This window comes from Mobula hypostoma, chromosome 6 (genome assembly GCF_963921235.1).
Source record: "Mobula hypostoma chromosome 6, sMobHyp1.1, whole genome shotgun sequence".
Classification (NCBI taxonomy): Eukaryota; Metazoa; Chordata; class Chondrichthyes; order Myliobatiformes; family Myliobatidae; genus Mobula; species Mobula hypostoma.
In genome coordinates this window covers 153,393,027-153,419,777 of record NC_086102.1, presented here as the reverse complement: position 1 = coordinate 153,419,777, position 26,751 = coordinate 153,393,027, and the positions used below count along the sequence as shown (strand labels likewise).

General features: G+C 40.7%; 1 protein-coding gene across 1 annotated transcript in view; it reads right to left on the bottom strand.

Moving 5' to 3' along the window:
- The window catches only part of LOC134348514 (collagen alpha-2(V) chain-like), a 296,032-nt gene that overhangs the window by 166,736 nt on the left and 102,545 nt on the right, over positions 1-26,751 (bottom strand). The window lies entirely within an intron of this gene.

Here is a 26,751-nt window from a genome sequence, read left to right as displayed (position 1 = left end):
CAGCCTTCCCTCTCCTTGCTGATTTACATTGACCCCCCCCCCCCGCCTTACTGGAAAATGGAACCAATCGTAATCTTCCATATTACCTCACCCCTTTCTGTCTCGAACCTTTACCTATCCTGCATCCTTTCCACATCTCTGCAATAATCCATATTTCTTGAACTCTGCTACATGTAGCCTCTCCTTCTGCAGCTTGAACAGAACTTGCTGAAGTTCCTACCCAAATATTCTCCAGCTGTTATCTTCTCTCTTTCTCCTAAGGATTGGCACCACACAGTTCCTGCGTCTCGACAGACAAGGTAGTGGGTCAATGCCCTTGTCAGAACTGTTGAATGTATTGCTAGTACTGACAACAGCTGAGGAGAAGTCATCAGCTTTCACAAAAGCAGCAGGACATACGGGGAAGAAGACCAGGTAACTCTGCTCTCAGTTTTACAAACCAGATGTCCTGTGAGCTTCTTATGAATTAAAAAGCACATGGAAAAAGATCCTTGGTTAAATTGCAATGATGGTCAATCTCAACTTTGGGCTCATAGTTTGTAAGATGAATATTTTCCAACAGCATAAAAATATGGGAAATAACCTGGTCTGCACAAGTGCAAGAGCTACTTTTAGGTACACTCTAACTGCACAGTAGAGGTACCCAATAATAATCAAATCAGTCATTGCTCCTTTCATATATGCTCAGATAACAAATCTCACTTAGAGGTCGTCTTCAGTTTTCCGTTCTTTTTCTTTCAAATCTTTTTATTGCTATACAAAAGAAGTAACACAAGTACATTGAAGTAACAACACTTAGAATGACTCAAAAAAGACATTATCTTAAAGATTGAAAAAAATTTGCGATAACCAAAAAAAACCTACTAAGCAGAAAAAGTTTGAAAAAAAAACCCATTAGGTGTACAACCCTGGAGCAATGCGTCATACAAAAAAGCTTCTAAAAATAAACATCAAACCGCCAGCAAGAAAAGAAAATATACCAAAAAATTTACAATTAGATCATGGAAAAAATCTATCAGTTAGCTCAAATAACAATAACAAGCAAATGAGCCCCATCTTTTCTCAAAATCAAATAAAGGTTCAAAGGTTCGACTTCTAATTTTCTGCAAACTAAGACATAGCATCACTTGAGAGAACCATTGTGACAAAGTGGGAGCCGATGTATCCTTCCACTTCAACAAAATGGCCCTCCTAGCTAGCAATAACATGTTGGTCAGACGCAGAAATACCATGAATATTTTGAGGAATTATTCCAAAAAGCACTGTTAATTTATTAGGTTGTAGATTAATTTAAAGTGCTTTAGAAATTGTTGAAAAAACTGCCTTCCAAAACTGTTCCAATATAGAACAAGACCTTCAGTTTTATATGTACTTGATATTTCTAGCTTACAACATGCAGTCAGTTATATCTTGGCTCATCTGTGAAGTATATATACGTGATTACTTTTGCCCTATAAGTATTGTATGACCCACTAAGTAAAGGCTCGTAACCATGAAATCAAAGAAGCCAACACTCTAGAGAGCAATGCTTCCTTGAAAAAACAACTGACAACTATACTCAGAAGAAACACTCCTGAAGCTGTTAGATCCATTAATGTTTATCTATTTTAGGGATGTCATCAACAGCACAAATACTGTGCATTAACTGCTCGCTATTTGAAAAGCACCATATACTTGAATATATTTCTTTGTACAATAGTGCAGGTAGGTATTTTCAGCGTAATACTTGTTAGTGAGTAGAGGTGTGAGATTCTGTTCTTTCAATTATTATGGTTTCATATTAAAATTAATTCAAACTTGATTTATATCTTGAAATATAATCAAACAGAACCACTTATTGTTTAAGTTTTTGCTATATATTATTGGAGAAGCAAGCTAACTTTGACAATGTACTGCACCAATGGTCCAGATCTACATTCATTTGGGTTGCAGCTCCTCTATGCAAAATGCATTTGCCAAATCATGTGTGGTATTTTATACATCCATTACCTATTTAAAACAGTTAACAGATCCATTAATATAATGCACACAGAGGTCTTAACTCAATAGATACAACACAGTAGATACTTCATGTGTGCTACAATATTATAAACTCCCTTTCCGCTCAGAGGAAGTCTAGATCTGATAATGTAGAGAGGGAAATAGCAGTTCTGTTTGGTAAAAGGTATCAAAATACTGGAGCTGAAATTGGTGATGAATGTGCATGTCCGGTCTGATTCACTTACTACAATATCCCACAGGTCCTTCCAACAAAATAAGAACTTTGGTTGTGTTTTCTTTACAATAATTGGCCATAATTAAATGGTATATTCAAATCATGATGTCACCAGGAACCAAATGTTAGAGAAAGTAAGACAAGAGATTCTGCAGATGCTGGAAAAGGCCAAGACCCTTCATCAGGACTGGAAAGGAAGCCAGAATAAATAGTTGGGGGGAGGAGGGGAGGAGCAGAACCTGTCTGATAATAGGTGAGTCCAGGTGAGGGGGGAATGTAGATGGATGGGGGAGGGAGAGTGAGAGGGAAAGATATGAAAAGCTAGGAGGCGATAGGTGGAAGAGGCAAAGGGATGAAGAAGGAATCAGACAGGATAGTACAGTAGCCCATGGAATAAAGGAGGACAGAAACCAGAGAGAAGTGATAGCCAAGTCCACTCATCCCTCCACACGAAGCTCCCTCCTGGCACTTATTTCCGCGATAGTGCTAGATGCTACACCTGCTCCTACACGTTGTTGCTCACCACCATCCTTGGCCCTCAGCAGTCCTTCCAGGTGGTGCAGTGCTTCAATTGCAAGGTGTTATTCATTGCATCAGGAGGTCCATACGCAGCCTCCTCTACAGTGAGGAGACCCAATGCGGATTGGGGCACTGTTTTGTTAAGCGTCTTCGCTCTGTCCACTGTAAGTGCCAGAATCCCCTGTACCCACCCTTCTCCATTTCTGACGTGTTGCCCATAGCTTCTTCAACTGCCACAATGAGGCCAGATGTAGGTTGGAGGAGCAATACCTCATATTTTGTCCTGGTAGTCTCCAATCTGATGGCACCAAAATAATTTCTCTTATTTCCAGAAACAACCACCCTTTTGTTTTTGCTTGTTCACCCCCTCCCCTTTGCTTTCCCCTAGTCCCACGGCCCTCTCACCTTTTTTCTTCTCCTTCTCTGCTTTCATGGCCTTCCTTGGGTTCCCAACTTCTTTCCCTTTATACAATTGCCTATAGACCTCTCCTATAACTTTCCTTCTACTTCAACCCTTTATCTCTTCCACCCATCACCTCTGAGTTTCTCACATCATTCTCGTTCATCACCCCTCCCCCACACATTTACCTTCCCTCCTCACCTGGGACTCACTCATCATGAACTCTCACCACTTTTTACATTGGCAACATTGCAGTGAAATCTGTGAGCAATTTCAAACTCTTGGGAGTAAATCTCTCACATAAACTCTCATGGTTCCGGAACACATCCTGCACAATCAGGAAAGCTCACCAATGCCTCTACTTTCTGAGGAGACTGAAGAGAGCTAGACTATACTCATTCTACAGATGTGCAATAGGGAGCATCCTAACAAGATGCAAAACTGCATGTTACAGAAAATGCACTGTGGAAGACAGGAAGGTTCTACAACAGGTAGTCAAAACTGCGCAATGTATCACTGGCACCAGCCTATCCACCGTCAAGGATACGCAGTACGTATACAGACAGGTGCCAGAAAAAGTCCAACAACATCATGAAGGATCCAACTCACCCTGCCCATGGACTGTTGGTCCTACACCCATCAGGAAGGAGCCTACGTAGCATCCATGCCAGGACCACCAGACTCAAAAACAGTTACTTTCGCCAAGTAGTAAGGTTGATAACTTCCACCCAGTAAGCCATCCCACCCACCACTACTTTATCATATCCTGTCAAAGTCACTTTACGTAAGACACTCCTGTGCCGAGCTTCACTTTGTGGACTACAATCAATGCATACAAGTTATCTTATGTATTTATATTTTGTTGTGTTTTTGTGTGTTTTAGTTATTGTGTTATTTATCTTAAAAGGCATCCGTTAGTCTTGCGAGACCATGGATCTGCGCCTGGAAACTCTTCACTCTCCGGGGTGCAGGACTGGGCAAGGTTGTATGGAAGACCAGCAGTTGCATATGCTGCAAGTCTCCCCTATCCACGACACCAATGTTGTCCAAGGGAAGGGCATTAGGACCCATACAGCTTGGCACCAGTGTCGTCGCAGAGCAATGTGTGATTAAGTACCTTGCTCAAGGACACAACACATATTGCCTCGGCTGGGGCTCGAACTCACGACCTTCAGGTCGCTAGTCCAATGCCTTATCCACTTGGCCACGTGCCCACACTTACATTATATTTATCTTATTGTGTATTTTTATGCTGCATTGGATCTGGTGTGCTCTTCTCCTCCTCCCTACTTTCTCAATCAAGTTTCTGCCCCCTTTCTTTCCAGTCCTGATAAAGGGTCTTGGCCTGAAATATTGATTGTTCATTTCACTCCATAGATGCTGCCTGACCTGCTGAGTACCTCCAGCATTCTGTGTGTGTTGCTGTTAGAAAAAGTCATTTGTGTTTGTAATGAAAAGGAGGTATTTGAAATTAGCTGTATTGTCTGTCACTACCATCACCTAGAGATTATTTTAATTGTCCATTCATATCTAGGGTTCTTTTTTTTGTAAGTACGCAAAAGCATTTTTCTTTCCATGGCTTTGCTTCTTCTGATATATTCCATTGCTCAGGGAAAAAGGATTAGACAGGATGTCTGGGTATTTTCTTTGAGTCCCAATGTAACAAAGCAGATTGTACAGCACATTAATATCTGAATAGCAAAAACCACTGGTTAGCCTAATCATCTGGATTCTGAGTGAGGGCTGATCACAGTTAGGTTTGGCCTTCAGTTTGAGTTTGGCCTGCAAAACAAGGGCTTATCAGCCCTGTTTTACACCCTTTGATTTTATTGGAAAAGAAACTGCTTTTGCATACAAGTACAGCTGAACTAAAGCTGACCATTTTTGACTCAAATCTATATATTGCCTTCTAAAGCAACTTTACATGCATATCAAATAAATATCAAACATAAATAATTGAGACTGAACCATATTCTTCTTAAAACATCAAGAAAATACTGCCACAAAGGATTAATAAACTGGATCAGATAATTGCTCACAAATGCTTCAGCATTGAGGGCCTTCAACTCCATGACCACAAAAAATATGAATACAATCTCAAATTTGATTGAAATGGTTGATGTGAGAACATTTGCAGCTTGCATAAGAAAACAATTAATCATTGGCATAATGCTCGAAAAAACTGAATTTCCTCTTCAAGGTTTCCACATGTCCAGTATATTGTAAGATTTAAAAAGTTTTCCATAAGAACTGAATGATCTATTTAATAAGACTCTAGTACCTTATGCTGTGCATAATGAATGAGGAGAAAGAGTGGACACAGATGTTGATGGAATTTATGGACATGAAAGAGTACTCATTTCAAATGTCTTCTGCTCGGCTTTGAAATAACATTATTCTACAATCGGGCCCCTTTGTTCAATCTGCCTGCATACAATTTTAAAAATTGGCTTACAAATGCTCACAAAATAGATATCATTTGAAACATTATTTTCATATTCCACTGCTGACTTAAAGTTAATACACTTTGAAAAGTTTATTTACAAGCTCGCATTAAAAAATACCCTCAGATATTTATTAAGGAAGTGATGCCCACAAAATTCATCCTGCTAACAAGGATATTATGGAATTTATTGGTAGCTTAGGTTTGTTGTTTTTAGATGCTATGTATTCTGATGTTAGTAGAGAAAATGGAAGATCATCCTCTGGTAGCCCTACTCAATCACAAATAGCAGGCTGAGGGTTTAGTGCCAAGATGGGAAAGGGACTGAAGTGATCTCCACCTATATTTACCATTTGATTAATTAAAGCTGAGGGGAATGTAAAGTGTATTACAATCAATATGATGTTAGAATGCTAGTTAAGGGATAAATTTACAACAAATGTCACTTGATCATCAAACTTCAAGGGTACATTGGTCCAGGAGCTCTCAGTGAATGCTTGGAGGACAAAAAAAACAGAAGAAGCTACAAGCACTGCAGGCCAGGCAGCATTGATAGAAAGAGAAATTGTTAACATCTCAGGTCCAACACTCTTCAGCAAATCTGACAAACACAGGTGATAATTTAATCCCAGTTGTTTTCTCCCTTTCTCAGGCCTTAAATATTAACCTTTTTCTCTTTCACAACCTTGTTGAATTTTTGAAACTTCTTCTGTTTTTATATCAGTTTTTTGGGATCAGCTAGGGTTTTTGTTTGGCTTCAAAATACTTTCAAACAGACTCATTCAGCTCCGCTCTCTCAAGGATCATTACAGAAAATCTTTCCTAGCAAATGCAATAAGAATATACAACAGTTCATCTCTGTGCAACAGGAGAACACACATCATAGTACAATAGTCTCTGTTTTATTATTTCGTATATTATTGCACACTAGTAAATTATTGTGTATATTATTATACTGTACTTTATTATTAGTTATGTCTGCACACTGCTAAGCATTTTTTTAAATGCTGCTTTACATTGAGGATTAATGAAATAATAATGATCATTATTATAAGATTAGGAGAGGAATTGGGCCACTTGGCCCATCTGCACAGCTCCACCATTTCATCATGGCTGATGTATTATCTCTTTCAAGCCCATTCTCATGTCTTCTCCCTGTAACCTCTGACACACTGACTAATCAAGAATCCATTAACCTCTGCTTTAAACACTCACAATCACTTGGCATTCACAGCCACCTATAGCAATGAATTCCACAGATTCACCACCCACTGGCTAAAGAAATTCTTCCTCATCTCTGTTCTAAATGGACGTCCCTCTATTTAGAGGCTCTGCCCTCTGGTCCTAGACTCACCCACTTCAGGAAAAATCCTCTCCACATCCACTCCATCTAGGCCTTTCACAGAAACATAGAAAACCTACAGGACAATACAGGCCCTTTAGCCCACAAAGTTGTGCCGAACATGTCCTTACCTTAGAAATTACTAGGCTTACCCATAGCCCTCTATTTTTCTACGCTCCATGTACCTATCCAAAAGTCTCTTGAAAGACCCTATCATATCCTCCTCCAGCACCATTGCCAACAGCCCATTCCACTCACTCACCACTCTCTGAGTAAAAAACTTACCCCTGACATCTCCTCTGTACCTACTCCCAAGCACCTTAAACCTGTGCCCTCTTGTGGCAGCCATTTCAGCCCTGGGAAAAAGCCTCTGACTATCCACATGATCAATGCCTCTCATCATCTTATACACCTCTATCAGGTCACCTCTCATCCTCCGTTGCTCCAAGAAGAAAAGGCCGAGTTCACTCAACCAATATTTGAATTGGAAGAGTTTCAATGAGATCCCTGTTCATTCTTCTAAACTCCAGAAAGTACAGGACCAGAACCAAACACTCCTCATATGTTAAGCTTTTCACTCTCAGAATCCTTCTCGGAACCTCCTCTTGACCTTCTCCAATGCCAGCATATCTTTTCTTAAATAAGGTGCCCAAACTGCTCACGTTACTCAATTGACTGGAAATCAATGAGCCAGACCTTATCGGAGGTGAGGAGGGTCAGAAACCTTAAATTCTTCAGTATTATTATTACAGAGGATCTGTCCTGGGTTCAGCACATAAGTGCTATTATAAAGAAAGCATGGCAGCAACTCTACTTCCTTAAAAGTTTGCAAAGATTCGGCATGCATGACATCTAAAACATAGACAAACTTCTGCAGATGTGTGGTGGAGTACACTGACTGGTTGCATCATGGACTGGAATGGAAATGCCTTTGAATGGAAAATTCTACAAAAAGTAGTGGATATGGCCCAGTCCATCACAGGTAAAGCCCTCCATACCATTAAGCATATTTATAAGGAACGCTGTCACAGGAAAGCAGTATCTATCATCAAGAACCCCCACATTCTAGGCCATGCTCTCTTTTTGTTATTGCCATCAGGAAGAAGGAACTGGGACCACCAGGTTCAAAAACAGTTATTACCCCTCAACCATCAGGCTTTTGAACCAAAGGCGATAACTTCATTTGCCCCTTCACTGAACTGCCCCACAGCCTGTAGACTCACTTACAAGGACACTTCGTCACATTTTATTGATATTTATTGCTTATTTATTTATTTTTTCTTTTGTATTTGCGCAGTTTGTTGTCTTTTGCACATTAGTTGTTTGTCTGTCCTGTTGGGTGTGGTATTGCGTTTCTTGGGTTTGCTGTGTATAGCCACAAGAAAATGAATCTCAGGGTTGTATGTAGTGACATATATGTACTTTGATAATAAATTTATTTTAAACTTTGAAATGTAGGGCTGGCTGGTGGCGCAATGACATCAGCGCCGGACCCGGGAGTGGAGGTTCCCGGGATCGAAACCAGTCGGGTCCGCTCCCGAGTACGCTTTCCATCCGCGCCGGGTTGGGTGTCAAGATCGCAACTCAACCTCATAAACTAAAAGGGAAAAATACTGTGAAAATGTCTGTGTGAGGAGTGACGTGCTACACAGTCTCTCTCCCTTGCTCTGCACCTCCTAAAAAGCCATGAAAAAGACATCATCACGGATGCACACACATGCAGACTTGCACGCACGCACCAAAAAAAACTTTGAAATGCAGTCTGACCAATGCTTTATCACCAATGTGATCCTTACCAGAATCACATCCTTAGAGTGACAGAAACAGATTCTTCAGCCCATTTAGTCTATGCCGAACCATTTAAACCAACTATTCCTATTGACCTGCACTGGAACCATAGCCCTCCAAATGCCTACCATCTATGTACCTATCCAAACTTCTTCTAAACATTGAAATTGAGCTCATATGCACCACTTGTGCTGGAAGCTCATTCCACACTCTCACGACCCTCTGAATGAAAAAGTTTCCCCTCATGTTCCCCTTAACCTTTTCAGTGTTCACCCTTAACCCATGACCTCTAGTTGTAGTCTCACCCAATGTCAGTGGAAAAAGCCTGCTTGCTTTCACCCTTCCTATATCCATAATTTTGTATACCTTGCTCTTACATTCTAGTCCTCTCAAAATTATTGTTGCATTTGCATTTACCTTTCTTAACACTGACTCAACTTTCAAGTTAACCTTTAGGGAGTCCTGAACAAGGATTCCCAAATCCCTTTGCACCACTGATTTTTGAATTTTTCCCAGTTTAGAAAATAATCTACACCTTTATTCCTTCTACCTAAGTGCATGACCATATGCAATTTTTCCAGAACATTCTCATTCTTGATCACAAGGTTACATCATCCGAAACAACCACTTGTTGAGTTACACGTGACTAGGCTAGCCAAATAAAGCAGATTTCCTCTCCTGAAGGATGCTGGTGAACCAGTAGGTTTTTTTTTGACAATCTCTTAATTTGGTGGTTATTATTTTTTTTAATTCCATGGTTGCCAAAGTGGGATTTGAACTTTAATCTTTGGATTGCTGGTTCAGTACTAACTCACTGCACCATCCCCTTAAATACAGAAAGGTATGCTGATTATGTTGTACCTTATCTACATTTGAGTTAGTTTTTGAGAAACTCCCAGATTAAGTTTGGGGGAGGCCATCAGAAAGTCCTTGTACTTAAACTATCATATTTTACATCCTGACAGGCATCACTGCTTTAAAAGGGTCAAAAGCGGAACTTTTACAGTGGATGATTCAAGGATCAAGGGCACAATTTATAACTTTAAAAAAAGTACAGGTGTTTTATGAGGAGCAACATTTTTTTTGAAACAAGTTCATGTGATCTGGAGGGATTGTGGAAACTGTGTGCTCTAAAGAGAAATAGATAGGCACATAAGAAAGGGTAGTTGTCAAGCCATGGAGAAACAGATGATGATTGATCTACTAGGAACAGCACTGAGTTGAATGGCCTCCACCAGTGCATTCAAGGTAGGAAAATCACATAGTTTCCAATGAGCAAAAAAGTAATGTGCCTGCTTATTGACTGCAAGCAGAAAGTTTACTTCTGAAGCTTTCCACAGTACAATAACCTAAATATGATTTCACTTATTTAATATCGGTGGGCATGTGTCAATGGTGCCTACAGATGGACAACCCAAAATTAAATAAAGAAAAATATTTGGATGTGATGGACAAGGAAGGGATTACAATAGTAAATTAAAGTGCTTTTAAAATCTCCCTGTAATGAATTCTTTGGTTTTGTCAAGAAGCACTACTGCATCAAGAAAATGCTCACAACTTCTCCTTTTGACTTTATGCTTCTTACAACCTACATCGGTCCTGAATTAGGTAGCTAAACTATTTTCCCACTCTCTCCCCTCCATAACTACTAAACTTCCACTAGGCTAGGGGAATGACTGTGAATGAATGGACCACTTCACATTGTCTGACTGCCTACTGCTTTACATGCATGCAGCCTGAGCTTGTAACTGACCATACCCTGGACTTGTATTCAACTGCTTCACTCTTTAAACCATACTCCCAAAAGATGCCTTTTTTTTTTGTGTGCCATACTCTGCCAGAGCCTTGGTGACCACTTTTCAAGTGGTTGTCTTGGGGGAAAGATTCTGTGCGTGGTCCCCCATGTCCTTCTCACAGCGCAGTTTTTTTTTACGAGGCCGGGTTGTGAGCTCGACACTCAATCCGGCATGGATGGAAAGCGTGCCCGGGAGCGGCCCGACTGGATTCGAACTCGGGAAACTTCGCTCCAGAGTCCGGCGTTGATGTCACTGCACCACCAGCCAGACCTAAAAAAAGAGGCCTACTTGCTCAATTATCTCCCACAGAACCCACAGAAACGAATTGTGCTAATATGTTATGTTCCCTAATTAAAAAGCACCAAACCTAGTAAATCTGTTTTTGCAAAACATCTGTGATCAAATGGCAGATCTATCACCTTATGGAAAACACATTTGCTTTCTCTTATTGCTGCAATGAGATCAACATGAATTAAAACTTTTAGTGTTAAAACAGCTACATAGTCTGCCACAGCAACAAATGCTGAATTACTCTCTTCTGTGAATTTGCAGCAGAGGATAAATTTCATTTGGCTGAAAACTACATTAACAAAATCCCAGTGAGTGCAGACTGTCACTGCTTTTTTAAAAATAATAAATCTCCATTGAGCAAGAGTTGTATTTCCATATTATCGGTATGAATAGTTCATGGATAAGTTCTGTATGAACTTTGATCACCATCCACAGTGGAATTTTGAACCACATTTTATGGTTAACCTTGACATCATAAGTTTATCAAGCATGTTTCTAATTAAATGTGCTTTTTAAAAAAATATATTAGATTTAATAGGAGAACATTCTGGTTAAAGGGAGCTCTCCACTGGCTTTTCAATTGCTTTTCTGAAGAAGCCTGTAGCTCTCTTGAAGATTATCTTCAGAACAATTAAGACCAGGAATGTAGAAGTTATGATTAGAAATTTATTTGTTATTGAACTCCAAAATACATCACTGTGGATTTATGATCGATCAAAAATACTTCAGAAACTAACACTTACTGAAACATTTTGATTGTAAAAAGTGAATGTTTAAATTCTTCACTCCAAGTGTACTATCACTCGTAAATATGTTTGGTTTTTGTTATAAGTATTGTGAGGATAAATTGCCATTTTCCCAGCTGCTTGCAACCCTTAAGTTTCACTTCTGTAAAGTTACCAGATGATATTCTACTACTATGCTCAATCGATCTCATACGGCGATCACCAAAGTAGTTGAAAGAAAAGGATCTTTACAAAAGCAACTATCCAAGCTGATCCCAGAAAAGACATAGGTGGTTAGTCTGCCTCCTCACCTCCTCCAATTTCCTTGTTTCATATCAAAAGGGGCATCCACTTCACAGGTTTACTACCACTCCATTTTAATGACCCTTATTGGATGCAACTCCTTGTAATTTTCAGCCTTCCATTACTACCCCTTAAAAGTCTTCCTTAACACCTTTCCCTCACCCAAATCCGTTGTTTTTATTAGTGAGTAGAACCTCATTCTATCTTCATTGACTCTTTCGATGGAATGTCATTCTTTCCTTGGTCATTAGGTGAGAACAAAACTATATTAAAGAAAAACAGGAATTAGAATCATCGATAGACATGTTACATTTTAAGAGGCTTTAACTTATTCTTAGGGCAGGCCTTCTATTGTATTTGAATGTGCAGCAACAAGAAATAGAAACTATCCCTCACCGCAGAAAGTTGACTCCAGTGCATTCAATGTGTTTTGTTCCTGTTTTGTTACAGTTCTAATTATTTCTGCCCATTGTTTCTTACACTAACCTTTCTTAGTTTCTTGTTAACCAATCTTTCTGTGTTTCTTCCATCTCTACTTTTCTGGTATACTTGTTTTAACTTTCTCTTCTCGTTCATATGGTAGCTCCTTTTCTCAAATTTAGTCACAATCTTACAGCAGCGATTAAACACTTTTGACCCACCATATCCATGCCATCAGTAAGTACCCATCCATATTAATTATATTTAGTAGCACTTGGCCAATTGGCTTCAACGTCTTGGCTCTTTAAGTGCCCATTCAGCTGCTCTTAAAAGTTGTGAGACCCCATCTCGTCCACCTGCTCAGACAGTGTGTACCAGATTGTAACTGTTCTCCGCTGACAAATCTTTCCCTCAGATCTCCTCTCTCTTTCTCTTTAATTTCAGCCTTGGCGCTATTGTAAACATCTTGGTTATAGGGAGAAGTTTCTCACTATGCATTCTATCAATGCCCCTAATAATTTGATACACCTCTAAGAAATAGCCAAACCCAGCAGCCTCTTCTGCTACAAGACAAATGCAGCCTGATTTCTCACCATAATTGAAATATTAGTAGTATGCAACAAATCTCATTTGCAGAGTCCTACAATTTGGCAACCAGAATTGTGCATGGTACTACATCTGTGGCCTAACCAAAGTTTCATAAAGATCTCATGGACTTCAGACAACTTTCATTTAGAGAGTGTGAAGGAAAACCAAACAAACAGATATTATAGAGTAAGAACAGTGTTACAGTACAGGAAGAAGATATCAGCTCATCCACTCTGCACTGACACTGGTCAAGCAACTGCACCAGTTCCATTCTCCTGCTCTTTCCACATTACTGCAAGTTATTCTCTCCCTCTTTCAAATCTAATTTCCACTTGAGAAACTGATTGATCCCATTTTCATTACCGTAAGAGCTGGAAAGTCCCTGGAATTCTGCATCATAACTGGACTTTGCTTTTGCAACCTCTTTAGCTCAACCACCACCAGGTTCAGGAACAGTTATTACCCCTTAACCATCTGACTCTTGAACCGGGGGAGAAGGCTTCAATCAGCTTCAGGCATCCCATCGTTGGGAGGTTCCCACAACACATGGACTCACTTTGAATGACTGTTCATCTCATGTTCTCGATATTTATTGCTTATTTATTGTTATTATTATTTTATTTTCTATTTGCGCAGTGTGTTGCCTTTTGCACATTGGTTGTTTGTCCTTCCTGTTGAGTGCTGTCTTTTATTGATGCTATTGTTCTTAGACTTGCTGTATATGCCCACAAGAAAACAAATCTCAGGGTTGTGTGTTGGACATATACAGTATGTACTCTAATATATTTAGTTTGAGTGTTGAACTTCTGAATACTTTAAATCTGTTTCTCTGACCTTTGAACAATTGTCGTGAATCAGCTTCTCCCTATTTACCCTTTATAAATCACTGCTGAATTTGTGCACCACTTCTCAAGTATTCTTTGCCCAGTGGGAGAGGGGAGAGGAGATCATTTACAGGAGGGTAGGGTCTTTAATTATACTTTTCTCTGCTTCATTAACGCAGCCAGCATAGACAGAGTCCACGGAGGGGAGGCTGGTCTCCATCATGTACTGAGCTACGTCAACAACCCTCTCCAGTTTCTTGCGGACACATGCAGAGTAGTTGCCATACCAAGCTGCTTCACACCCAGGTATACTTTCTGTGGTGCATTGATAAAAGTTGATAAGGGTTGGCAGGGACATGGCAGATTTTTATAGCCTCCTGAGGAAGTAGAGGCGTTGATGAGCTTTCCTGGTTATGGCATCTCTGTAGTTAGACCAGGACAGGCTACTTGTTATGTTCACTCCACGGAACTTGAAGCTCTCGACCATTTGGACCTCAGCATCGTTGACACAGACAGAAGCATGTGCACCACGCCCTTTCCTGAAGTCAATGACCAGATCTGTCATTTTGCTGACATTGATGGAAAGCTTGCTGTCACATTACTCTATCTCATTCCTGTACGCTGACTCATCATTATTTGAGATACTGCCCACTACAGTCGTTTGCTCTACAGACTTATTGATGGAGTGAGAAGAGAATCAGGCCATGCGGTCATGAATGCACAGGGAGTACAGTAGGAGCCTGAGGGTGCTAGCTTGTAGAGCACCAGCATTTAGAATAATCATGGCAGCGTCTATTAATCGCCGATTAAAGTGTCAAGGAAAATTGAGACATGATTATTCTCACTGACTGGGGCCTCTTGCGGTTTGCATTCACTTCTGAGTGCAACTTGCATCAGAATGGTTTACATTTTTACAAGAATATTTGTACACATGACGACATCAGTAGGGACAATGGTTATTCCAGTAATACTAACGTAAAGTGCAAACCGCAACCTTTGTTTTTAAATTCCCAGTTAGACAGTATGAATTAAAGTGTCCAAACTGGGATACTTAAGCGCTGTGGCCTGCCTGCCTGCGTTTCTGAACTGTTCGTGTTGGCTACAGCATTGCTTATCACAATCTTTTGCAATGATGCACAGCATAGATATGCTGCTGTCTCAGCCTCATTGCAGTGACAACGACCACTCACAGAATAAGATGCAATTCGTGGGAAAGAAGTGGAGAGATCTCTTAACTAGGCATTCAATGAAAACCACACTTCATGTACCTAATAAAAATTCTATTTATAACTCTTGTGAGTGATGAGGATTTTATGGCATCTGAGAGGGAAATGCACAAACCAGCACAGCTCGAGTCAAAAACACTTTTAACTGGGGCTTTTAATCTGACCCGGTGAAAAAATGCACAATATCAACATCGGTCCAGATAGGCTGGAAAGACGGAGTGTTGGGGCTAGAGACAAGGGTCAGACAGATTTCACTTGCTCTCCCACGATGTTCATTCACCTCTCAGTGGTGAATTGTTTCAGTTGCTGTGCTACTGAGACAGAGGCTTGGGCCTACTCAGGCTGCTCCGGGGAGTGGATCTAAGGATTCAATCTGGTTCAGAACAGTCGCTTGCTTCTACTGTTTGTATGATTGTGTTTTTGCTTCCTTTTCCTTTGCAGTAGTTTTGGTCTTTTTTTGGGGGGGGAGGTTCGTCAGGTTTCTTGCTTTGTGGCTGCCTGCAAGCAGACAAATTTCAAGGTGTATAATTTATACATTCTTTAATAATAAATCAGCTATGAATCTTGAATTGTACCCTATTGAATAGGAGGGGGTGGTGAAGGGGTAGAGTTAGGATCTAGAAATTTCCAAAGGATGCTTGGGAAGAGGTAGGATATCTTAAGAGACGGTTGAAACAAAGATTTTGGTTATATTTCAAGGTTTCACAGTGCAACATGAGGAACCAGTCTGACAGCTTACTAGTATAGATTTTTTACCACACCTGGAAGTTTTCTATTTTTCTTTTGCTAAAATTTATTTCAGTATAAGGAGTTAGAATGGCAAATCATGAAAAAAAGCAGATTAAAACATAAGAAATTTGGAGGAAAAGAGCAATGAATGAACTTCAGCTATTGATAAATAAGGGTATATAGAAATATTAAAACACGAGTTGACCACTTAATCCATTGGTACGATCTTGACTGATCAACCACTTCAGCACCTTCGTACCCTCTCCACACATCCCTTGAATTCTTTGTCTAAAGAGGTGTAACTAAATGTATAAAAGACAGAAGAAATCACTGGTTAAAAGACCAGTGATTCCATTTGTCTTTTATATGTTTTTCTTCTAGGGACCATAAGACATAGGAGCAGAATTAGGCCATTCAGCCCATTAAGTCTGCTCCACAAAATCTATTAAGTTAGGATCCATCAGGAATTCAGGATCCTAACTTTCCAAAAGCAGGAAAAGACATTTTTAAGGACTGTGAGAAGCAACTCAACCAAATATCCAAAGGAAAGCCAAATACAAATGTCTCCCTTGTGCTCATATTGTAAGGTTTGTTAAGTATTTTTTCTTTTAAAAACTGGGTCCTCCGTGCACACATTGACTGAAGGGCAGAGATTATGGATTCACCCAGCCCACCCTTAATGTGTTGCCATTCAATCCTTCCAAAACCAGCCCATAGCCCAAGTTACAGCACTCCTTCCAGCCCTGAAGTGTTGTGCAGAATTTTTGATCTCTACTTCAGGCAGAACATGCTTACTTTGAAGAAGTACAGTTAAGAATTATGAGATTACTTCCTGGGATAAAAAGATAGTTTTAGGAGGAAAGATTAAGTATAACATGAAATATGCAAGTTTTCATAGGGTTTACCATAGTGAAGATGGAGGAATAGATTGAAGAATAATTAGGTCTGTGAACTTGTGCAGTATTTTTTAACATGAGATTTTGTATGTTGAGAATTGAATTTGTTTGGAGATGAAATGGCTATCTGGACTAGGGAGAATCAAAAGCTCTGAGGATTTGGCTACAAAGTGAAGTAATAGCCATGGAATCAACACAGCTACCATCTTACTGAATAACAAGTGGCTTATGGATTCTAATCCTGCTCCTCTAATCGTGTTCACAACCCCATCCTCTGTCCCAGCCTGGGTCTCAATGCCAGTTCTCACCTATTCTGCAGTCTGTCCTCATCATTCACTGCAATCTTCACCTGATCTCCTCCACCCACTTGGCAATGGCAGAACTGGAAAAGAAATGGCCTTCACGCCCACGTACATGCAAACCTGACTCCATTGCACAATCTGCTTTCACTCAAGATTATATCAGCGTACAACACTCCCTTGGTCGAGATCTTCCAGATAGCAAACAACTCTGTTAGTTAACTCTGTTATTTCTTTTATGTCTGCTTTTCACCTTAAGTGTGTTTCTGGGACTGTTAGAGCCTATGATTTACAGCTTGGCGATCGTTTGAGTGATCCAGCGCTTTGCTGGATCTGAGAAGATTCTGGGAAGCGAGCGCGTACTCGGACGGCCTCGATGAGAAGAAACTTCGAGACAGTGCGCGAGCTGATGTTCGACTCCATTTCACCGTTTACAGCATCTATTAATTGCGGCGTCAAGGAAAATTGAGACATCGAGGCGAATGCAGAAGGCGAGCGAGAGCGAGAACTCCAGCACCAACTGCCTGCCTTTTGATTGCTACCAGAGTGCTGTGAGCTCCCTGTGGCAGGCGTGTAGGCCTCTCTGTCTCGTGTGATGACCCCCTCTTTTGATGAAAGTTGGTGATATCATAGGATGGTGTCATGGTTCTGCATTTATGGATTGGACTATTAAGTTTATGGACTGTGGACTTTTTCCAGACTTATAGTTTTTATATTCCTTTTTCATTTTGTTGTATGAGGGGAGGGGATTTGGGGGCTGATGTTTGGTTAGTTTGTGTGGGGGAGGGGTTGTTTTTTGGGGAGTCGATGATCCTGTTCTGTTTTGAGCAGGGAAGGGCAGATTTCTGGGGGGGGGGGTTGATGATCGGGATACCGTTCTTTTTTGTACAGGGGAGGTGTGGTTTTGATGTTTCCCTCTGATTGACCTTCATGTTCTTTCTGTTTTGTGGCCATCTGGAGAATACAAATTTCAGAGTTGTGTACGGATACGTGCTTTGATAATAAATAAACCATTTATTACCGCAGATTTTATTGCCGCGGGAGAAGACATAATGCAAAATGCCTACAGTTCATCTGAGCATTCTAGCTTAAGGTGCTATGGCAGTGATGAAGCCCTGGGCCAATTTCATTGGCTATAATTAAAAATATGCTCTTAAAGCAGACTGTGTACCACAATATAAGAACATATGGGAAAAGAAATGGCCAGTCAGCCCCTCAATCCCACCTCACCATTCAATCTGGATCACGACTGATCTACCCCAGGCCTCACCTCCCCTTGTGTGCCAGTTCCTCCCAGCCCTCAATTTCTCTGCTATTTCAAAACTTTATCAGATTCCATAACCCTCCAGGGTAAAGACTTCCACAATTTCTGTGAGAAGTTTTAAAAGGCCACACCCTCATCTTTTAACTATGTCCTTTCATTCAAGATTCCCTCACTAATGGAAACAACAGCAATGAAGTGGCAGCAAGTCAGAAAACTTGATAGTGAATCAGAATTATCCCGACCTTGTGGCCTCCATGCAATTTCATTGCAGACAAGGTGGAATCTGATGACTCCAGTGTCAAAACTACTGTGGTAGAAAGGTCAAATTATACTCCAGACAGGAGATCCGTTATGATGGAGGCATTTTCTTTGTGTCTGAATGCATAAGGGTAAATAGTTAAAAAAATACATTTTTCATCTATGACTCACTGTTGAAGCAAGTTTTATTTGGAACCGAGGGGGCTCTTTATATTATTCCAGTCTGGAAGGGGCGGAAAGCGTTGGGGAGTGTTGGGGGTGGGCAAGCGACATTGGCTAGAAGACCAGAGAAGCCCACAGGAAAGAAATTGCAACAGCTGAATAATAACATCTCATTAATGTGGAAATTTAAACATTACTTTCCCAAATTCAGACCAGATGTGAGGCATTAAAAAAAAACTAAAATCCATATTGCAAGAGCAAAAATCATGGAATCTATATAGGCTCACTCTTTGTCAAATCCTTTACAGACCGGTTATAATCAATCCCATCATGTGTCATTTAGTACTCTGCAGTGAAGATTCACAAATCTTTGCTGTGTGCAGTAAGTTCACATAGACTTACAAGTCTACAATTGCACAATTTTCTCCTTCATGACCCAAAGAGGTGCCTTGCATTTACCAGTAGTAGCGGTTAGTGAAACTGCACTATAGAGAAAAAAAATTAAAGCTTGGAGAAAGGTCACCAGCTCCAAAGACATGGTTGTCAAACTCTTTGCTACGAACTGCATGATATGCAACATCTGTCCTTTCAGCCCTTCCATTCCCACCGTGCAGGGACGCAAAACAATTTTTCTAGGTGAAGCGGCAATACTATTGCCCTTCTGATCTGGGGTACTGCAGTGTTCCCAATGTGGTCTCCCCTAAACTGACGGAACCAGTCGTAGATTGTATGCTTGCTTTGCAGAGGAGCTACATTCAGTCTGCAGGAATGATCCATCTTCCCATTGCCTTTCACATTAATTCTACACTCTTCTCCCATTTTGATCTATCTTTCTGTTGCTTCCTGTACCATCACAACAAGGCTCAATAGAAGCTCGAGGAACAATAGCTCATCTTCTGGGCATGCTGCAGCATTTTGGTGTCAATATCAAACTCCACAATTTTAAATTAACCTTTCTCAGAAATAACCTGATCTGCCAGTCAGTTTTACGTATTCTGTTTATATAGTCACCCTGTTTGGCTTATCTCATAGCCTGAGCATCTACACAGAAAAAGGAACATGACGTGCTTCAATGAATCCATTCAGGTTTTGTAAGGGCACAGTTAGAGTATTGTGTACAGTTCTAGTCACCAATTACAGCAAGGGTGTAGAGGCTTTCGAGAGGGTGCAGAAAAGCTTTCCAGGATGTTACCTGAATTGGAGAGCTTTAGCTATGAGGAGAGGATGGGTATGTTTGGAATGTATTCTCTGGAGCATTTTGTGGTTAAAGGGCAATGTGATTGAAGTACAGAGGTTATGAGAGGCATAAATATGGTAAATAGAGTTGTTTTCTCAGGATGGAGTGTTAAATACTTCAGGGCATAGCTTAAAAGGTGAGGGGAAAGGTTAAAAAGAGATTTGCAAGGCAATTTTATTTATATATATTTATTTTTGTGCACACGGAGTCCATTTTAGTGCAAAGTAGTCATTGTGTTGCTAAATTGTAGAGATTAGGATTTGGCTGGTTGGTTCAGGAACCAAATGGTTGAAGGAAAGCAGCTGTTCCTGAATCTCGTGGTATGGAACTGCAGGCTTCTGTACCTCCTGCCCAATGTCAGATGCAAAATAAAAATAGCATGGCCTGAATGGCAGGGTTCTTTGATGATGGATGTCGCCTCCTAGAGGCAACTTCCCATATTCCTGCACACTCTCATTCCCATGGCGCAACCTGTCAGGACACTTCCAACAGTACATCTGTACAAGTTTGTTGAAATGTTTGATGACAAATTGAACTTTCTTAACCTCCTAAAAATTTAAAGACAGTGGCATGTTTTCCTTATGTTTGTATCTATGTGCTGGGCCCAGGTCAGCTCATCCGACACGTAAGTGATATTGTCCATCACACAGTAATTGCTAAAACAACGGTAGCACAACACTTTACTGTAACAGTGACATGGGTTCAATTCCCACTAAAGTCCAGGAGGAGCTTGTATGTTCTCTCTGCGATTGTGTGGGTTTCCTCGAGGTGCTCTGATTTCCTCTCTCAGTCTAAAGACATACCGATTAGTATGTTCATTGGTCATTGTAAGATGTCCCGTAATTAGGCTAGGGTTAAATTGGGAGGTTGCTAGGTTGTGTGGCTCAGATGGCTGGAAGGGCCTATTCCAAGCTGGATCTCAATAAATAAATAAATTAATTAACGACGAATTGTAAGCTGATAGGGTTTGGTAGAGTAACTTGTGAATCAAAGAAAAGGTAAGGATGTGGAGTTCAACAGCAGACTGAGAAACTCAGAACTTTTCCTGTTCCATAATTCCATAATGTTATATGATGCAAATTGCTTGATGTTTAAAAACTGGATTGGAGTAGTGCCCTATATATGGCAACTGGAATAAGAGTAACTCAAGAAAGTGACTACTTATCTTCATGTTTCTTTATACTTTTGTAGGGCCATAATTTCCCAGTGATTTGCTGGCAAAGTGGTGGCCTTTGCTCATCAACAGAATGCTTTTGCATTTCACTCTCCTCTCAATCAGGTATAGACAGCATTACCTGGGAGTTTAACCTCAGTGGAAGCACAAGACATACATTACAGTGGTGTGGATGCATTGACATCATTAGAACCAATTTCAGTAATAGAGTACAATGCACTCATCGGATTACGTACCAACTGCAGATGAACTAGTCCATGCCAAATGCTACACTCACCTAGTCCCACCGACCTGCACTCAGCCTGTAACCCTCCATTCCTTTCCAGTCCATATACCTATCCAATTTTTCTTTAAATAATATCGAACCTGCCTATACCACTTCTACTGGAAGTTCGTTCAACACTTACTTCAAGCTCCCCTGTCCTCCCCTGATAATTGACTTATCACTGTATTCATGCGAGGAAAATATGCGCTGTGTGTTTAATATTAAATTCGTTAGATAAACCCTTTTAGAAACGAAATTGAGTGTATTAGCCATTTATCACCTATATTCCGGTCGTGATCAACACCTCCCCCCGGACGAAATCGCCAAAAACGATTTGTAGAAAAGAAATCGGTGCATAGACGAATGCACTCGTCACGCATGGTCACTGGTGCCCGCGCAAGGCTTCATGGTCATTGTAGTCTTTCTCGGGGTAAGCCCAACGTTTTGACTACTACTCTTGTCCGTTGGCAACCCACCCCCCGTCGGCCGGTCCGCAAGAATATTGTCAGTATTAAACCGGTCCGCAGTGCAAAAAAGGTTGAGGACCCCTGACTTAGAGGGCAAAAAAATACACCCTGGGAACTATAGACCACCAAGTCTGACATCTATAGTAGGCAACATACTGGAAAGGATTCTGAGAGATAAGATGCACATGTGTTTGGAAAGTCAAGGTTTGATTATGGGTAGTCGGGCACAACTTTGTGCATAGGAAATCGTGTCTTACAAACTTGAATGAAGTTTTTGATGATCTGACTAAGAAGGTTGATGAGGGCAGGGTGGTAGGTATGGTCTATCTAGATTTCAAGCAAGGCTTTTTAGGAAGGTTCCATATGGTAGGCTGCCTAGAAGATTAGATCACATGGAATCTAGGGAAAGATGGCTAATTGATTATAGGCTTGGCTTGATGGTAAGAAGCAGAGGGCAATGATGGAAGGCTGTTTCTCAGACTGGAAGCCTGTAACAAGTAATCTGTCTCAGGGGTTGGTGTTGTACCCATTGTTGTTTATCATTTCCATCCACCATTTGGATTACAATGTGCAAAGCATAGTTAAGAGGTTTGGAGATGATGCTAAAATATGAGATAGAGTGAACAGTTAAAAATTACTAGGAAATCTTAATCAGCTGAGAAATGGCAAATGGAATATAATTTGAATGTGTTGCATTTTGCAAAGTCAAATTCAGGTAGGACTTTCACAGCGAATGGCAGAGCCCTGGAGAGCGTTGTACAACAAATGAACCTGGAAGTACATTGTATACTGAAAGTGGAGTCGCAGGTAGACAGGGTGGTGAAGGCAGCTTTTGTTACATTGTCCTTCATCAGTCCGGGAACTGAGTATAAAATGTGGGGCCTATTTGTGTTCAGTTTTGGTCATCTAGCTATAGGATAAATGTTATTAAACTGGGAAGGCTGCAGAAAGGATTTACAAGGATTTTCCTTGACTTGTGGGACAGAGTTGTAAAGGAGAAGTTGGACAGGGTAGGACATAATTCCTTGTAGTGCAGGAGACTGACTGATTTTGAGATGTATAAAATTACAAGGGGTACAGACAGGATGAATTCACACCATTTTTCCCCCCAGAAAAGGAAATCAAAATATAGAGGGCAAAGATTTAAGAAGAGAGGAGAAAAAATATTAATTGGAAAGATTTAGTTTGCTATAGCCAAATGCTGGCAAATGGGACTGGTTTAGATGGGCATACTGATTATCATGACCTAGCTGAGCCAAAGGGCCAGGTTTTGTGCTGTATGAGTCTATGTATTAGAAATTAATCCGGAACATATATCTATTCCATTAGACTTCACTCCAGACTCTATGGCTTGAAGTTAGAATACTTAAGGTGCCATTTAAAAATCCCACGTTTATTGAATTGGGCAAATTTTGATAGTTTTTTTTTAATGTGCATCTCATCTTCTATTAGTACTTTTTCCTTGGGTGTTGTAGTCCCTTTCCTCTGTAAGCATTATGAACTGGATAGAAGTCATCCACCTTCATAAAAAAGATTATTCAAGGCATTTAACTGATTTGCTTGCAAACATATGTATGTCCAATGAAAATGGGGCATCGTATCACACCCTTGTGCTGTCATTTGGAATACCGGCAAATCTTGTGCAAAACTGGAAACAAAATTGTTCTCCAAAAACAAAAAACTTGGTGTACTTTTCTCTAACGATGGGGAGATTTAAATTACAATTGATACTTTGGATATCTTGTTGCTGAATAGCTAAGACTGAAATGAACCTTTCACATCCAAGTGTCAATATCCAGTTTAATCTGAAACAGGAGTTCACAAAAATAATTTGTTTCAGTTGATAAACTGCAAGTCGAAGAATCCTTACTTGGGTGGAAAAATATTTCTGTTTGTCATCTTGGTCTAATTGATCTATTACTTAGCATAAGTTTGCCGTTTTTGATGATGTCACATCATTTGCATGTAACCATATCCAATGATTCATTTGGTTACAACATATGGCATGGATCATCACCATTGCATGGTATAACTGGTTACTCATAATTCCCTTCATAATTGCTCTAGTCCTTAAAGAGTGCTGAACAAAAATATTCCCTCAGTGCCAGCCATGACATCCTGCTTTCCGAAATAATGCCAAAAGCACCAGGCACTGACCTCCCATGAATCTATTGGCAGCCTCCACTGAAGTTAACTCAAAAGCTGTCAATGTCAAAACCAGTATAGGCTTAAACTTGCCAGTTTGGTATATGAGGTGAGAGAAAACCTTTAGAACAAATATTATGAGCTAATTATTTTGATTACAGTAATAAAGGTAATCAATGTGAGAACAAAAGTCAGAAGCAGAAAAATCTGAAGAATTTTAGACACATTTGAGAACTACTGCTTGATCAGAGATATTTTCCTGAATATTCAACATTCCGCATTATGTAATGTCAGAATAATAAGGTTTCAAGATTCAAGATTGCTTAATGTCATTTCCAGTACGCAAGTATAAAGGAGAACGTAATTGTTATATCGGTACCAATGCGGTGCAATAAATATAAACACCTAAGCTAGCTTATAAACACATAGATTGATCATATATCCATAAAGAAAGGTAGGCACAGAAGTGTCCGCATATAAGTTGGCTGACAGGAAATCATAAAGTCATGAGGCGAGGGGTATGGAGGAGTGGGTAAGTGGGTGGAGGTGATGATCAGACTTTCTGCTTAGGGAAAGTAGCTGTTTTTGCATCTGGTGGTCCTGGTGTGGATGCTACGCAGCCTCCTCCTTGATGGGAGGCGGAAGTCCATGAGCAGGGTGGGTAGGATCATTCATGACATTACGGGCTTTTCTCCCCCGACACCTTTCTGTGTGTGTGTGTGTGTGTGTGTGTGTGTGTGTCTGTGTGTGTGTCTGTGTATATATATATATATATATATATATATATATATATATATTCTTGATGTCTTGATGGCAGGTAGGCAGGTGCTGGTGATGCACTGGGCAGTTCTGACTACCCATTGCAGTGCCTTCCTGGGTGCCACAGCGCAGTTCCTGTACCAGGCAGTAACGCAGCATGTTAGGATTTTCTCTACTGCATATTGGTAGAATGATGTGAGAATAGATGTTATTGTCTAGCTCTCTTCTGCCTCCTCAGAAAATAAAGGCATTGCTGAGCTTTTCTGGTTGTGTAGAACGTGTTCAGGGACCACAAGAGGTTGTGAGAGATATGCACTGCCAGGAGTCTGAAACCACTCACAGTTTCCACTGCTGTGCTGCTAACGTGATGAGTGATGGAAGTGGCTCAAGTTCTCCTAAAGTCAATAACCACCTCCTTTGTTTGGTTGACATTGAGGGAGAGGTTATTTGTCTGGCACCGGGCCTCGAGATCTTCCACCTCCTCTCTGTCGACTGTCTTATCATTGCTGGTGATGAGTCCCATCACTTCTGTGCCATCAGCGAACTTGACAATGTGATTATTCAGGGGTTTGCCATGCAGTCGTGTGTGAGCAGCGTTACAGCAACAGGTTCAGAATAGGGTCAGGGGTGGGGAAGAATACCAGTGTTGCGGATGATGGGGAGGGAGGAACAGTCATACATCCTGACTATCTGGGGTCTTTCTAAACACAGATAACTCAGTTATAGGTGACCCAGCCATGCCAGCATTTATTGCCCATCACCCAGCGATCATGAAAAGGTGGTGGTTTGCATATTCCACGCACTGCCGTATTACTCGTTGGGATAGAGCTCAAGAAAAAAAATGTGACTCCTATCAGGTGGGTCTCTTCGATTCAGTTAACCTGCTTCTAGGAAGACAACCTTGTGTATTAAACAACGCAGATTTGATGCCAAAATATTTTGATCATCTCCAACTGCAGATTGCTCATTGTTTGCATTATTCCACTTTGCAAATAATCACATTTTAGTTGTACTACAATGATACAGTAATTCAGTAATTTTCAGAGTCCAAGTGGCAGTGGAATAGCATGCCTACTGAATTTAGAAAAATGCTAATTGTCAATGTTTTTCATCAAGGTAGTAATGGAAACACACATTGATAAAAATAGTAAACAGGAGAAATTCTGCAGATGCTGGAAATCCAAAGCAACACATACAAAATGCTGGAGGAACTTAACAGGTCAGAGAGCATTTATGCAAATATATAAACAGTCAATGATTCAGGCTGAGACCCTTCTTCGTGACTGAAAAGGAAGAGGGTAGATGCCAGAATGAAAAGCTGGGGGGAGGAGGAGAAGGTGATAGGTGAAGCAAGTGGGTGGGAAAGGTAAAGGGCTGGAGAAGAAGGAACCTGTTTAGAGAGGAGAGTGGACTATAAGAGAAAGGAAAGCATGAGGGAACCTGGGGGAATTGATAGGCAGGTGAAAAGAGATAAAAGGCCAATGTGGGGAATAGAAGAGGGGAGAGGAGAGGGAATTTTTTCCCCCAGGCAGGAGAAATCAATAGTCATGCCATCAGGTTGGAGGCTGCCTTGATGGAATTTGAGATGTTGCCCCTCCAAGAGGAGGCCATGGTCCAACAAATCAGAATGGCAATGGGAATTAAAATGTTTGTCAGCTGGGAAGTTCTGCTTTTGGCAGATGGAGTGCAGGTGCTTGACCAAATGGTCCCCCAATTTACAACGCATCTCATCAATGTAGAGGAGACCACATCAGGAGCCCAGACACAATAGACGACCCCAGTAGATTCACAAGTGATGTCTTGCCTCACCTAGAAGGACTGTTTGGGGCCCTGAACGGAGCTGAGGGAGGAGGTACATGGGAGCTGTAGCACTTAGGCCACTTGAAGGGATAAGTGCTGGGAAGGAGATTAGTGAATGGGGAGGGATGAATAAACAAGGGAATTCCAGAGGGAGCAATCCCTGTAGAAAGAAGAAAATAAGCTTCTCACAGGGCAAAGCTGAAATAGTCTGAAAATTACAAGACATTACCAAGTATTATGACTGGTGGGAAAACAAAACTCATTTGTGCCATTCTTGATAGAACCTACGCAAAGAAGCAGGAGTTATTCTGTGCAAAACTGATGGTATTTCTGAGCAAGTTATAGCCCAGAAATTTCAAGTTAATTTATGGTAGCACTATAGTTAACTCATGTCAGTTCTGGTGATATCCATCATC